Raw genomic sequence first — 15,096 nt, 5'->3', positions numbered from 1 at the left:
AATTCTCTTATCTGAACCAGACTCACCATCACCCTTTAAGCAACTCTATAGAATTTGTTATTGAGAATGAAGGACCAATGCTGATGTGATTAGGAGCTGGTGAGATTCTTGCTCAAGTCATATGATGTGATTAACCTCAATAGATGAAGCATGATAATCTCAGCTGGAGTAAGACTCATTAGAGATGAAGACCTTTTCTCTACCACTAATGTAGCATCTCCCTGTGGAGCCCAAAACCTCAGAGGCTGTGACAGGTTATAATTCTCCAATAAAATTATGATTCTGTTGAGTGGTTTATTGAACTTTCTTTAGATTTATAATCTTGACAGAGTAAATGTTCTTTGGTTGGCACTCAAGTTCCCCTGTGATCTAGTGCTAATTTACCCCAAAATTATCAATTTTACTTCTTGCTACTAACTAAACTAAATGATTTGCTTTACCCAGTTTATGATCAATTTTTTGTTCATGCGGTTTATTCTGCTTCAAATGATTTCTCTTTCCTTTCTATATTTTGAAATCCCATCCATCCTTCAATATTTAGTTTAAGGACTTCTTCATCTGGAATCTTCTTCCTTAACCATTTCTTTAGGTCATGACTCACATATATTTAATCTAGCTACCTTGGGGGCGCCTGGGTGACCCAGTCAGTTAAGTGGCCAACTTCGGCTCAGATCATGATCTCACAGTTCAAGAGTTCGAGCCCTGTATCTGGCTTTGTGCTGACAGCTCAGAGCCTGGAGCCTGCTTCAGATTCTGTGTTTCCATCTCTCTCTGTCGCTCCCTGCTCATGCTTTCTGTCTCTGTCTCTGTCTCTCTCTCTCTCTCTCAAAAATAAATTAAAAAACATAAAAATTTTTTAATCTAGCTAGCTATTATTTTGTCTATCAACATTTATCAATCATTTATCATGTCTATCTACTCATTCTCCTAAGGTATTTGATATTTGTTGTATAATGAATAAATGAATGAATAGTGAAATGGGGATAGAGGACAGCTATGGAAATATGAACAGGCAGTGAAATAAAGGTGATCTTGAGTAGATCCTATAGTCTGCTTATGAGAAAATATTAAATGAAATATAAGTGTACCTTGTTTGAATTGGTCTAGAATTAGGGAGGCTATCTGGTGGTTTCCTAGGCTGCTGTCATGTGTAAGATAATCTGGAACAAGGTCTCCTCTTAGAATTTATAAAGAATATTTCTAGTTGATGTATCCAAGCTACCTCATAAGAGTGTAGACTCTGCTGACCTCTCTTACTTGATACCTGTTGGCATGTTAAGGTTGGATCTTGTTTCTTACCTGAATTCTAAACATAAGAAAGCTAATACATTTAATAAGGCTTTTGTGCCCTCTGATTAATTGAATCTAGTGTTTTCAGACATCACTGCTTTTCTCAGGATTTGGGCAACAGATGGCTTATTTTTAAAATTCCATTCTTTCTGAATATTTTTCACAGATAAAGGATGTCCTGAGAGAAGAATAATTAAGGCATTAATTTAAGAATAAGTCCTAGTTCTTTAAGAAAAGGCAAGCACCATGATGCAGCTGGTTGTTACAAAGAAGTGAATTATGGGAGCATATAGCTTGGCCTCTGTCAGTAACATAACACACTCATGTCTGATGAGACTAGAGGGAGAAAATAGCACTTCAATCCCAGAGTCAGGTTTAGTTATGAGTTGAAGGTGAAGTCAGTACTATTTAAAGTTTTATTTTATTTATAGGACTCATTTGTAAGTGTAGGGTTTCCAAAAAAGTGGAAGACATGGTTCCTGACCCAGAAGCCTTTCAGTATGATGAATATGATGAATCTAAGTATTATTAATACATATTACTGAAACTTATAACCCAACATACAGAGTCAGTGTATCTAATTGGAAATCTCAAATTAAAGGAATTTTCTAACTATTCTGTATCACGTGTGGGATGGGGCCATCAGATGAAGCATCATTGTTTCATACAAATTCCACTGGACCTCATAATCAGACAAAAAGAAAAGAATGAAATCATCTCTGGAAACTGATGAGTTAGATTCAGGAATTATCTGGAGGCTGCAGAGAAAGAGATAGGGGTTTTGGAAAGTGATGCCAACACCAGAATGCCTCCAGTGTAACACTCAGAGGCACAACCTCCACCTGAACCCCTGCCTTACATCAAGTCTTCATCACAATCTGTTGGGAATCTTTTTTCTACGATTTTATAATGTAATTGCTCTGTGATTTGATAATAGAAGTTAAGCCTATACATTTCCATAATCACCTTCTCCAGAACACATCCATTATGCAAAGGAGGGAAACATGTATAGCAATAAGGATAATGTTTTATTTTAGGTGTACTAAGTGCTTTCATGTATATTATCTCATTTGGTCTTCATAATAAACCTCTGAGATAGTTGCTATCCATTTTAGAGGTGCGAAAAATGGAGTCCTAAAGAAGGAATTTTTGTAGTATTTTATTTGGAGTTCTCTCTCTGTCTTGCACACACACATGCACACACACATGCGTGCACACAAACACACACACAGTAATAGAAAGATAAGAAAGCAAAAAGGAAAGCTGTGGGCATAGTTTGCACTTCTGAGTAAGGAGTCATGTAAACTTAATCTGAAAAGTGATCTTAAGGGAGGTTTGGAATCAGCCCAAGGCAGATGTGAGTCTTCATCTGCCTGTTAATGAATTTGTGACATTTGACAAGTTTTTCAACATTTGTGAGTCTGGGTTTTCTCATCTATAAAATAACAACAACAATAGTGGCATTTTGAGAATTAAATAAAAATAGTGTAAGTAGGCTGCCCAACATATAAAAAAAATCAATGAAAGTTAGCCATAATAAAAATAATGATTATCGTTATTATCTTATATTCAATAACAGCATCAACAAAGGTGGGATAATTCTTAAATTTGTTGAAAAGAGGATAAGGTACTTAAAAGCTGAATGGTAACACCTAGGTGTTTGCATGGAAGAGAGGGTTAAAATCCTACCTCAGAAAATTATCCTCAAGAAATAAAGTACTGGAAGGTGTTGTAATCTAGAAGTCAATTGCCTAAGAAATAACACAAAGTATGTCACTTCTCTGTGTTCTTTCAACTTCCTTACCTTTGAAGAAATTCTAAGGCCCAAGTACCTTGCAGGGAAGCATCTCTATATGTTCAGAAAAACAGAGCACTTCTGAGCCCTCCAGAAACTATTTTGGTGCCAACACTATAATAATTGTGGGACATGATGAGGATACTTTTGCTTCCAACTCCATAGAGATCACAAGATGTCTATAATGAGATGCCAGATAGTATTATGAAGTGATACAGGGATCATGCGTTTCAGGGAGCAATACCAGGACTACTTGTGCAATTTTGAGAAGTGTCACATATAGCCTGTGATGCTCCAACAGCATCCTAGCAATCAAAAACAGTGTACTGATGGAGGGCGTACGGAAAGATAGATAGCAGAACAGTTCATGGAGCAGTTCATTCTTTTAGGTCCCTCCACCTAAAAGAATGAAAAGAATCTTTCTACTTTCCCCAAAGTGGAGGGGAAAAAGACTACACAAACTGAACACAACCCGCCAAAAATTCAACAGTGGTTATTGTTGAGCCAGAGAATTACAAGGCTTTTTTAAATTCTTTTTTTAGTACTTTCAAATTTCTTATAACATGAATTACTTTTATATAACATATTTTAGAGATATTTCCTCTTAAAATATGTGGTTTTTAATACAGAGAAAAAGAGAGAAAAAATTACCCATAACCTTATTACTCAGGTGTTCTTATTGGCATTATTTTTAAGCATATAATTGGAAATTCAAACAATAGAAAAATGTATAATAAATATAAATATAAATAAAAGATATAATTTATATAATATATAAAAATATATAATTCTCCTTGTCCCTCCAATCAAAAGTGTCTTGTATATCTTCCCAGAAAAAAATATTTATGTATATGCCAGTATATATACACATAGATCTTCATTTTATTCATGCAAGAGGATTTATCATATATGTCATGTGTCTTGTCATATAACATATCAACCTACCTTTTTTGGGCAACTTCATAGGATTTCTTGTAAAGGTGTACCACAGTTGTTTAACCAGTCACTGAATATTTGGTGAACACTATTATATTTATAATCAGAAAAATGTAATATGCTTTTTATATGTGTTTGCTAGACCTTAGCCTGGAGTAAACTAAAAACTTTCTGTTTATTATATGATCACAGAAGAAAAATCACTGTATGTTTGTGTATGTATGTGTGTATATTTGTGTGTAACATATTAGAGATGATTGCCTTGATCTATAATTTTACAGTATAAAATGTCAGAATGGCCACAAGCAAAGTGGATAATGTTTCTTTGTAATCCTGGCTGAATTGTGGCCTCACATGGAAGTTGGCATACTTCAAGTGAGTTTTAATGCAGTCACTGATTACAGTGTCTGAGATTTTACTGCAATTTCCCTTGAGTTAAAACTCATTTTGTCTTCAAAACAAAAGTCTTTGGGCTTCTGCAAGGTGCCAGTGTAGGAAGATCCTGAGCTCACTTCCTCCCCGGGGCACAACAAATCTACAGTTTCATATGGATCATTTCCCTCTGGGAAAGATCTGAAAATTAAATTAATGGATCTCCACAACAAAGGATGAAATGACCACACTGAGATGGCTAAGAGAGGCAGAGACATAGTCTCACCAAAAACCCCACTGTTAGTGTACCAACCTACAGTAGGAAGGGATCGCATCAGTCAGGCACTTCTAGAGGAGTGAGAGGCTGGTGCCCCACTTCAAATGCTCCAACTCCTGGGATCCGCACCAGAGATGAGCCCCCAAAATTTCTGGCTTAGAAAACCATCAGGGCTGACCTTTTTTAAAGGGTTCACATGCTATCTCATTTGCCCCGAGACCCAGAGAAAAAATAGCAGTTTGAAAAGCACCTGGACTATGCATGAAGGACACTTATTTGCTGATTTAAAATCATATGCTGGAGGGGCAGGGGACAGTTGAAACACGGCCTGGGGATGGAGGCCCTGATGGACACTATTTTTACACTCTCAACCAACACTTTTGGCACAGGCAAGTGAGCTTAGACATGGCACTCTCCAACCATTTTGATAAGACAGGCAGGGCAAGTGGTCACAGCACTATCCTGCTGTCTTGCTGAGCAGGCGAGTGCAGGTGGTTGCAACACTATCTTACTCCCAGGCTGTGGGGCTGGCAAGCACAAGCAGTCACAATATGCTCCTAGCCTAAAGTTGGCACCTGCACACAGATAAGACACTGTTCTCCTGCATTCTTGAAGTCCATGGGTGCACCCAGTCAAGACATTTACCTGCTGCCTTTCTGAAGCTGGCAAGAATGCCTGCTCTTACAGTCTCCAGCTGCCTAATTAAAGCCAATGGATGCAACAATCCACACAGGGGATGCCCCTTTATTTCCTGGCCCTCGAGACCAAGGGGGTTGGCATTCTTGAGCTCCATGAAATCAGAAAGACAGTTCTTGACAGTCTGCCACCCCCAGGGCACTGAACAGACAGCAGTGTGAAACACAATCCCAGTCTTCCTGTGAAAAAAGCCTACATACTTAGCCTGGAGCTTCATTCAGCCTAAAGGATATGCTTTAGATTTCCCAATATCTAGAAACTAAGGTGGTACTCCCAAGGAATGTAAACAAGAAAACATCAACCTTGTACAACCTTTTGGCCTCACTACAGATTGACAAGACTCCAGAAAGGAACATATACACTCATTTGGAGCCCTAATTTTTGCACCTGTTGCCCAGGGGACACGCCTGTAACTCCTAGCCTGGAGTGCAGCAGGGATTATTATTGCAGACCCACAAGATTGTATAGGTTTATATACTTTAGTCTGTTTGTGTGTTTTTAGATTTATTTACTTATTTTGAGAGAGAGTGGGGGCAGGGGCAGAGGAAGTGGGAGAGAAAGAATCCCAAGCAGGTTCCACACTGTCAGCACAGAGCCCGACTTGGGGCTCAAACTCATGACTCTGAGATCATGACCTGAGCTGAAATCAAGAGTCTGATACTCAACCAACCGAGCCACCCAGGCACTCCCAAAATTGATATTTAACTTTAAAAAGGATAGGCCAATAGAGGTATTATTGCTACCTGCTCTCACTCTTATTCAAGATTACAAGGTGACATATCTGACAGAATCCAAATGAACGTGGTTATCTTCTCTAGCCTTGTAGTGCAAGCTACACACTGTCAGTGCAGAGCCCAACACAGGGCTCGAACTCACAACTATGAGAACATGCCCTGAACTGAAATCAAGAGTTGGATGCTTAACCAACTGAGCCACCCAAGCACCCCATATATACATTAAAAGCTATTGAGTCAGCGTCTGGCTTTCAGTCATCTTGAAACTAGGTGCTCAATTAAATTCCTCCCCTGGAACACTGACAGGTCTTGGCATACCTACAACAATAGGAACATATCAAGAAAATCAAGTGGTTTAGATAATCACAAATGTTTCAGACACAACCAAGAACTAGGGAAAAGCTAAACTTTTCCCTAAGGGTGAATCAACTAAGGGTGAAGTTGATTACCCACATAAGGCCACTCCTTCAAGACTGCGGGGGATAGCTGTTTTGCCTTATACATAAAAACAAACACAGAGAGCCATGTAAAATGAGATAATATTTCAAATGAAGAGAAAATGTTTCAAATGATAGAAAAAGAAGAAGCCCCAGAAAAAGACCTTAATGATAGGTCAATAAGTAATCTACCTGGTCAAGAATTAAAAGCAATGGTCATTAAAGGTGACCACCAAACAGGGAGAAAGAATGGATGAATACACTGAGAATTTCAGCAAAGGTGTAGAAAATATAAGAAAGTACCAAACAGAACTCATAGAACTCAAGAATACAATAGCTGAACTGAAAAATTACACTATAGGGATTCAACAACGGACTGGATGAAGCAGAAGAATGTATTAGCAAGATGGAAGACAAAGCAATGGAACTCATCCAAACAGAGCAGCAAAAATATAAAAAATTAAATGAAGACAACGTAAGGGATCTATAAGATATCAAGCAGAATAACATTTGCATTATAGGGGTCCCAGAAAAATGAAAGAGAGAAAGTAGCAGAAAACTTATTTGAAGAAATAAGGGTTGAAAATTTCCCTACCCTAGGGAAGGAAACAGACCTGCATGTCCTGGAAGCCCAGCAAGTTCAAAGTAAGGTAAACCCAAAAAGATCCATTCCAACACATTATAATTAAAATGTCAGAAGTTAATGACAAACAGAGAATCTTAAAAGCAGTGAGAGAAAAAGTTACATACAAGGGAAACCCCATAAGGCTATCAGCAGATTTCTGAGTAGAAATTTTGTACACCAGAAGAGAGTGGCATGACATATTCTCAATGTACTGAAAGGAAAACACTTCCAACCAAGAATACTGTACCCAGCATGGTTATCATTCAGATGCAAAGGAGAGATAAAGGGTTTTCAAGACAAGAAAAACTGAAGGAGTTTGTCACTATTAAACTGCCTTACTATCAAGGTTTAAAGGGACTTCTTTAAGCTGAAAAGAAATACCACTAATTAATAACAAGAAAAATTATGAAACTAAAACTCTCAGTGGAAAAGATAAATATATAGTAAAGTAGCAGATTAATCATTTAGAAAGATACTCTGAAGGTCAAAAGACAAAATAGTTAAATTAACTAAAGTTATAATGATTAGTTAGGGGAGACGTAAATAAAAAGATATAAAATGTAACATCAAAAACATGAAACAGTAGGGAGTTAAAATATAGAGCTTTAGAATGTTATCAACTTAAATTAAACTGTTATACATACAAGTTGTTTCTGTAAGCTTCATGGTAACCACAAAGCAAAAATTTATAGCAGATACACAAAAGATTAAGAGAAAAGAATCTAAACATACCACTAAAGAAAGTCATCAAATGACAAAGGAAGAGAGCAAGAGAAGAAGAAAGGGATAGAAGAACTATAAAACAGCCAGAAAACAATTAACAAAATGGAAATAAGTACAAACCTATCAATGATTACTTTAAATGTAAATGGACTAAATTCTCCAATAAAAAGACAAAGAGTGGAAGAATTAATAAAAAAATAAGACCCATCTATATGCTGCCTACAAGAGACTCACTTCAGTGTAAGGATACACACATACTGAAAGTAAAGGGATGGGAAGTAAAGGGTGGAAAAAGATATTCCATGCAAATAAAATGAAATGAAAGCTGGTATAGCTTTATTCATATTAGACAAGGTATACTTTAAAACAAAGAGTGTAATAAAATACAAAGAGGATCAGGGCAGTACATAATGATAAAAAAATCAACCCAGCAAGAAGTTATAACACTTGTAAATATACATGAACCCAATATAGAAGTACCAAAATATGTAAATCAAATATTAACAGACCTAAAGGGAGAAAATTGCAGCAATACAATAATAGTAGGGCACTTTAACACCCCCATGTACATCAATGAATAGATTTAGATTATCCATTAGGAAAATCAGTAAGGAAACATTGACCTTAAACAACACATTAGACCAGATGGGCTTAATAGATATATACAGAACATTCTATCCAAAAGCAGCAGAATAAATATTCTGCTCAATTGCCCATCGAACATTCTCCAGGATAGATCATATGTTAGGCCACAAAAAAAGTCTCAGTAAATTAAAGAATACTGAAATCATATCAGAAATCTTTTTGGACCACAATGGTATCAATTAAAAAACAAAACCAAAAACTGCAAAAAATGCAGATACATGGAGACTGAACAACATGTTACTGAACAACTATGGAGTCATAGAAGAAACCAAAAGAGAAATCAAAAAACACCTAGAGACAAATGAAAACAGAAATATCACATACTGAAGTCTATGGAATGAAGCAAAAGTAGTTCTTAGGGAGATGTTCTTAACAACACAATCCTCAAGAAACAAGAAAATTTTTAAATAAACAACTTTTAACACCTAAAAGAACCATAAAAAGAACAAATGAAACCCAGAGTTAATAGAGGGAAGGAAATAATAAAGATTGGGGCAGAAAGAAATGAAATACAGATTTAAAAGGCAATGAATGATCAATGAAACTAAGAGCTGATGTTCTGAAAAGGTAACAAAAATGACAAAACTTTGGCTAGATTCACCAAGAAAAAGAGAGAGGGTGAAAATAAATAAAATCAGAAGTTAAAGAGGAGACATCACAACTGATACCACAGAAATACAAAGGAACATAAGACTACTGTGAACATTTTGGATGACCTAGGAGAAATGGATAGATCCCTAGAAACCTACAGTCTTCCAAGACTGAATCATGAAGAAGAATAAAATCTGAATAGACTAATTGCTAGTAATGAAATTTAATTAGTAACAAAAAGCCTCCCAAAAAACAAAAGTTCAATACCAGACAGCTTCACTGGTGAATTCTACTAAATATTGAGATTTAATACTGATTTTTCTCAAACTCTCCCAAAAAAGAGAATAAAAGTGAACATTTCCAAACTCATTTTATGAGGCCAGCATTACCATGAAACCAAAAGCAGACACGGACACCAGAAAAAAAAAAAGAGAGAGAGAGAGAGAGAGGAGGGGAGAGGAGAGGAGGGGAGAGAACAGGAGAGGAGGGAGGGGGAGGGGGAAAAGGGAAAGAAAGTTATAGGCCAATACCCCTGATTAACAATAAGTGCAAAAGTCTTCAATTAGATATTAGCAAACCAAATACAATAGTACATTAAAGAGATCATATCATACATCATGATCAAGTGGGATTTACTCCAAGATACAAGGATGGTTCAACATCCCCAAATCAATCAACATCATACAATGTATTAACAAAATGAAGGATAAAAATCATATGACATCTCAAAAGATGCAGAGATAGCATTTAACAAAATTCAACATTCATTTGTGATAAACAGTCTCAACAAAGGGGCTATAGACCTCAACATGATAAAAACCTTCTATGACAAGTCCACAGCTAATATAATACTTAAAGGTAGAAGATAAAAGCATTTCCTCTAAGAACAGGAACAAAGCAAAGATGCCTACTCTGACTTTTATTGAATATATTATGGCAAGTCCTAGCCAGAGAAATTGATGAAGAGAAACAAATGAAAGTTATCCAACTTGGAAAGGAAGAAGTAAAATTGATGCTATTTGCAGATTCTATGCTATATATATAGAAAATCCTAAAGACTCCACCAAAACAACAACAACAACAAACTATTAGAACACATAAATGAATTTAGTAAGGTTGCAGGATACAAAATCAATATACAAAATTGTTGCAGTTCCTTTTCTTAGAGAGAGAGAGAGTGGAGAGGGGCAGAAGGAGAGAAAGAGAGTGTGGAGCTTGATTTGGAGCTTGATCCCATGATCCTGGGATCATGACCTGAGCCAAGAGTCTGATGCTCAACCAGCTAAGCCATCCAGGCACCCCCGAAATTATTGCATTTCTATATACTAATAATGAACTACCAGAAACCAAAATCAAGAGAACAATATCGTTCAAAACCTCATCAAAAAGAATAAAATACCTAGGAATAAATTTAACCAAGGAGGTGAAAACTGTAAGACACTTATGAAAGAAATTAAAGGAGACACAAATAAATGGAAAGGTATTCTGTGCTTGTGGATTGAGAAAATTAATATGGTTAAAATGTCCATATCACTTAAAGCAATCTATAGGTCCAGTGCAATCCCTATCAAAATTTCCATGGCACTTTTCACAGAACTGGAACAAATAATCCTAAAATTCATGTAGAACCACAAAAGACCCTACTAGGTCAACCAAAGAAACCTTGAGGATGAATAACAAAGCTGGAAGGATCATGCTCCCTGATTTCAAACTTAAAAAGTTATATGATATGGCACAAAAACAGACACTCAGATCAATGGAACAGAACAGAGAACCCCCAGATGGACCCACAAACGTATGGCCAACTAATATTTGACAAAGTAGGAAAGAATATCCAATGGAATAAAGACAGTCTCTTCAGCAAGTGGTGCTGGGAAAACTGGACAGCGACATGCAGAAGAATGAACCTGGACCACTTTCTTACATCATACACAAAAATAAACTCAAAATGGATGAAAGACCTAAATGTAAGACAGGAAGCCTTCAAAATCCTTGAGGAGAAAGCAAGCAAAAACCACTTTGATCTTGGCCGCAGCCAACTTCTTACTCAACACGTCTCTGAAGGCAAGGGAAACAAAAGCAAAAATGAACTATTGGGTCCTCATCAAAATAAAAAGTTTCTGCACAGCGAAGGAAACAACCAGCAAAACTAAAAGGCAACCGACAGAATGGGAGAAGATATTTGCAAATGACATATCAGATAAAGGGTTAGTATCCAAAATCTATAAAGAACTTATCAAACTCAACACCCAAAAAACAAATAATCCAGTGAAGAAATGGGCAAAAGACATGAATAGATACTTCTCCAAAGAAGACATCCATATGGCCAACCAACACATGAAAAAATGCTCAACATCACTCATCATCAGGGAAATACAAATCAAAACCACAATGAGATACCACCTCACACTTGTCAGAATGGCCAACATTAACAGCTCAGGCAACAACAGATGTTGGCGAGGATATGGAGAAAGGGGATCTCTTTTGGTGGGAATGCAAACTGGTGCAGCCACTCTGGAAAACAGTATGGAGTTTCCTCAAAAAGTTAAAAATAGAACTACCCTACGACCCAGCAATTGCACTACTAGGTATTTATCCAAGGGATAAAGGTATGCTGTTTCAAAGGGACACATGCACCCCAATGTTTATAGCAGCACTATCAATAATAGCCAAAGTATGGAAGGAGCTCAGATGTCCATCAATAGATGAATGGATAAAGAAGGTGTGGTATATATACACAATGGAGTATTACTCGGCAGTCGAAAAGAATGAAATCTTGCCATTTGCAAATACGTGGATGGAACTAGAGGGTATTATGCTAAGCGAAATTAGTCAGTCAGAGAAAGACAAATATCATATGACTTCACTCATAAGAGGACTTTAAGACACAGAACAGATGAACATGAGGGAAGGGAAGCAAAAATAATATAAAAACAGGGAAGGGGACAAAACATAAGAGACTCCTAAATGTGGAGAACAAACAGAGGGTTACTGGAGGGGTTGTGGGAGGGGGAATGGGCTAAATGGGTAAGGGGCATTAAGGAATCTACTCCTGAAATCATTGTTGCACTATATGCTAATTTGGATGCAAATTAAAAAAACAAAATTAAAAAAAAAAAGCTATATGATATTGGCATAAAACAGCCACATATAACAATGAAACAGAGAGCCCATAAATAAACCCACATATATAAGGCCAATTAATTACTATAAAGGAGGCAAGAATATACAATGGGAAAGGACCGTCCGTTCAGTAAATGTTGTTGGAAAACTGGACAGCTGTATGCAAATGAATGAAACCAGACCATTATCTTACATTATATACAAAAGTTAACCCAAAATGGAATAGACTTGAATCTAAGACCTGAAACCATCAAACTTCTAGAAGAAAATGTTGGCAGTAAGCTCCTTTGACATTGGTCCTAGTGATGCTTTTTGGATCTTACTCTGAAGGCAAAGGAAAACAAATGGGACTATATCAAACTAAAAAGCTTCTGCACAGTGAAAGAAACCATCAACAAATAAAATGCAGCCTACTGAATGGGAGAAGATGTTTACAAATCATATATCCAATAAGGGATTACTATCAAAATGTATAAAGAACTCGTACATTTCAATAACAAGAAAACAAACAATATAAATTTAAATGGGCAGAGGGCCTGAATAAATATTTTGTAAAGAAGATATACAGATGGATAACAGGTGCATGAAATGTTACTCAACATCACTAATCATCAGGGAGATACAAATCAAAACCACAATAAGACATTACCTTACATCTGTTACAATGACTATAATAAAAAAGACAAGAAGTAACAAGTGTTGGCTAGGATATGGAGTAAAAGCAACCTTCGTGTAATGTTGGTGGCAATGTACATTGGTATAGCCACCGTGGAAAACTGAATGGAGGTTCCTCAAAAAATTAAAAATAGAACTATCATATGATCCAGCAATTTCACTACTATCTATCCAAAGTATCTATCTGAAGAAAGCAAAAACACTAACACAGAAAGATATATGTACCATTATCTTTATTGCGGCATTGCTTACAAGTAACCTTTCTGTATCTATAGATGTATGGATAAAAAACATGTGGTATGTAAACACAATGGAATACTACTCAGCCATAAAAAAACAATAAAATCTTACCATTTGCAATAACAAGGATGGATCTTGAGGGTATTATGCTAAGTGAAATAAGTCAGTAAGAGAGACAAGTATCACGTGATTCCCCTTATTTGTACAATCTAAAAGACAAAACAAACAAAACAAAACTCAGCCTCATAAATATAGAGAAAAGGTTGGTGTTTGCCAGAGGGGAGGGGTTGAGGGTATAAAATGGGTGAAAGGGATCAAGAAGTACCAACTTCTAGTTGTAAATTAAATGGCATGAGGATATAAAGTAAAGCATAGAGAATATAGTCAATAACATATTAATTTTGCATGGTGACAGATGATAACTAGACTTATTGTGGTGGACATTTACCAATCAAATCAAGCATCAAATCACCATGTTGTGCACCTGAAACTAGTATAATAATGTATGCCAATTATACCTCAAGAACAATAAATAAATAGGTCTCTAAAACCAGAGAAAATAATTTTATTTCCATGGCAAGGAATCTGATTCCTTTCATTTTATCTCCTGACATAAAGAAAGAAAAGTACCTAAGAAATCATTAAAAAGTTGATATAAAAATAAATCCTCCTTTGAATATATGAGCTATGTAACTTTATTCTCCAAGTACTTGCTAAGGTCCCAGTTACCCAAGACAGAGCCAGATGCAGGAAAATAATTCATACCAAGACCTATTGTAATGCTAGTAAAAAGGCAGTTGAAGCTTTTTGAAACCATGTTGCTGCAGGTTGAAAAAACATTAACCTATGTGCTTTTGAGTTGAAGGAAGAATTTTGTTTGTGGGCATTGGCATGATTGCTCTATGTAAAATGTGGAGGTTGCACACATCTCTAATACAGAAAAGAAAATGCACAAGCCAGCCATATTCTAACCTTGAATATGTGGTTGCTTTTAATGACACAGTGCATCAAGGTCAAGAGAAGGTGCCCTCAGCAGATGGAAGACTTTCAAAGTGAAAAAGCTTCATTTACATTTAAAATATATTGCATTTCACATGATTTCTGAAGAACACTTGGTTGTTGCAGTTATAACCATGGCTCATTTCTGTAATCATGTGTCAAGTAACTGACTTACCTCATGTTTGTTTCTCTGGCAGGTGTTTTCTGTGGAAGGGCAGTGAAAAAGGTGGAGGAAGGTATTCTTTAATATCTTGTTATAAACCCACTAGGTGTCACTGCTTTCGGTGGGACTCTGGAAAGGAAACTGTCAGAAGACACATCTGTGTCTTGGCAAAAAAACAGATATCATAGCACCTTAACTTTTAACCTCTACTATACATGAAGACCTATGTAGGAGACTTTCTCGTGATTATTTGTGCCTGTAGTTCCTTTATTTTGAATTTTTTAAGATGGAGTTTTGCAGTATTTATATTTGAATCCTATTTTGTTCGTAAATAGTTTACTGAAGCTATTCTAAAATATGTATCCACCTTAACTTTTTAAATATGCAATGGAATTATTAAAGGCATTTAAGTGCTTTGGTAACATAGAATGCATTCAGAAGGTTTGATCTCACATCGTTTATCAGGTACTTTAGGGATGAGATGCCACATACTTTCATGCCAGTGGTATGGAAACAATTTTCTTCTTTCTTTTTTCTTATCCTGCCTCTCATGTGTGTTCTTTCTCTCTTCTTGTTCTTCCTTTCTCTCCCAGTTTCATGAAAATTCATTTATCTGTGACATTTAAAGACTCTGTCTGAGAGGTGTCTGGAGCTGTGGCTGGCTGTGTACATCAATAGTTTCTTGGAATGTGGCACTCTGTCAATATTTGGGGGCCTCAGTAACCGCACTTAAATGCAGTGCCTGCCAGCGATCACTCTCTTGGTATCTCAGTAA

At 36.4% G+C, this 15,096-nt stretch overlaps 1 protein-coding gene across 48 annotated transcripts in view; it reads left to right on the top strand.

Annotated features, from left to right (window-relative positions):
• Positions 1-15,096, top strand: part of ZBTB20 (zinc finger and BTB domain containing 20) — a 770,914-nt gene that overhangs the window by 504,796 nt on the left and 251,022 nt on the right. For 6 of the 48 annotated variants that reach the window (XM_045436887.1, XM_045436892.1, XM_045436929.1 and 3 more), the window contains one exon: positions 14,356-14,394. The exons of the other annotated variants lie outside the window; for them this stretch is intronic. The gene's annotated coding sequence lies outside the window, so the exon portion shown is untranslated. The remainder of the gene's footprint in view (positions 1-14,355; positions 14,395-15,096) is intronic. 48 annotated transcript variants of the gene reach the window in all.

Source organism: Leopardus geoffroyi, chromosome C2 (genome assembly GCF_018350155.1).
Source record: "Leopardus geoffroyi isolate Oge1 chromosome C2, O.geoffroyi_Oge1_pat1.0, whole genome shotgun sequence".
NCBI classification, from domain to species: Eukaryota; Metazoa; Chordata; class Mammalia; order Carnivora; family Felidae; genus Leopardus; species Leopardus geoffroyi.
The sequence above is the reverse complement of the archived record's forward strand: the minus strand, read 5'-3'. Positions and strand labels throughout refer to the sequence as shown.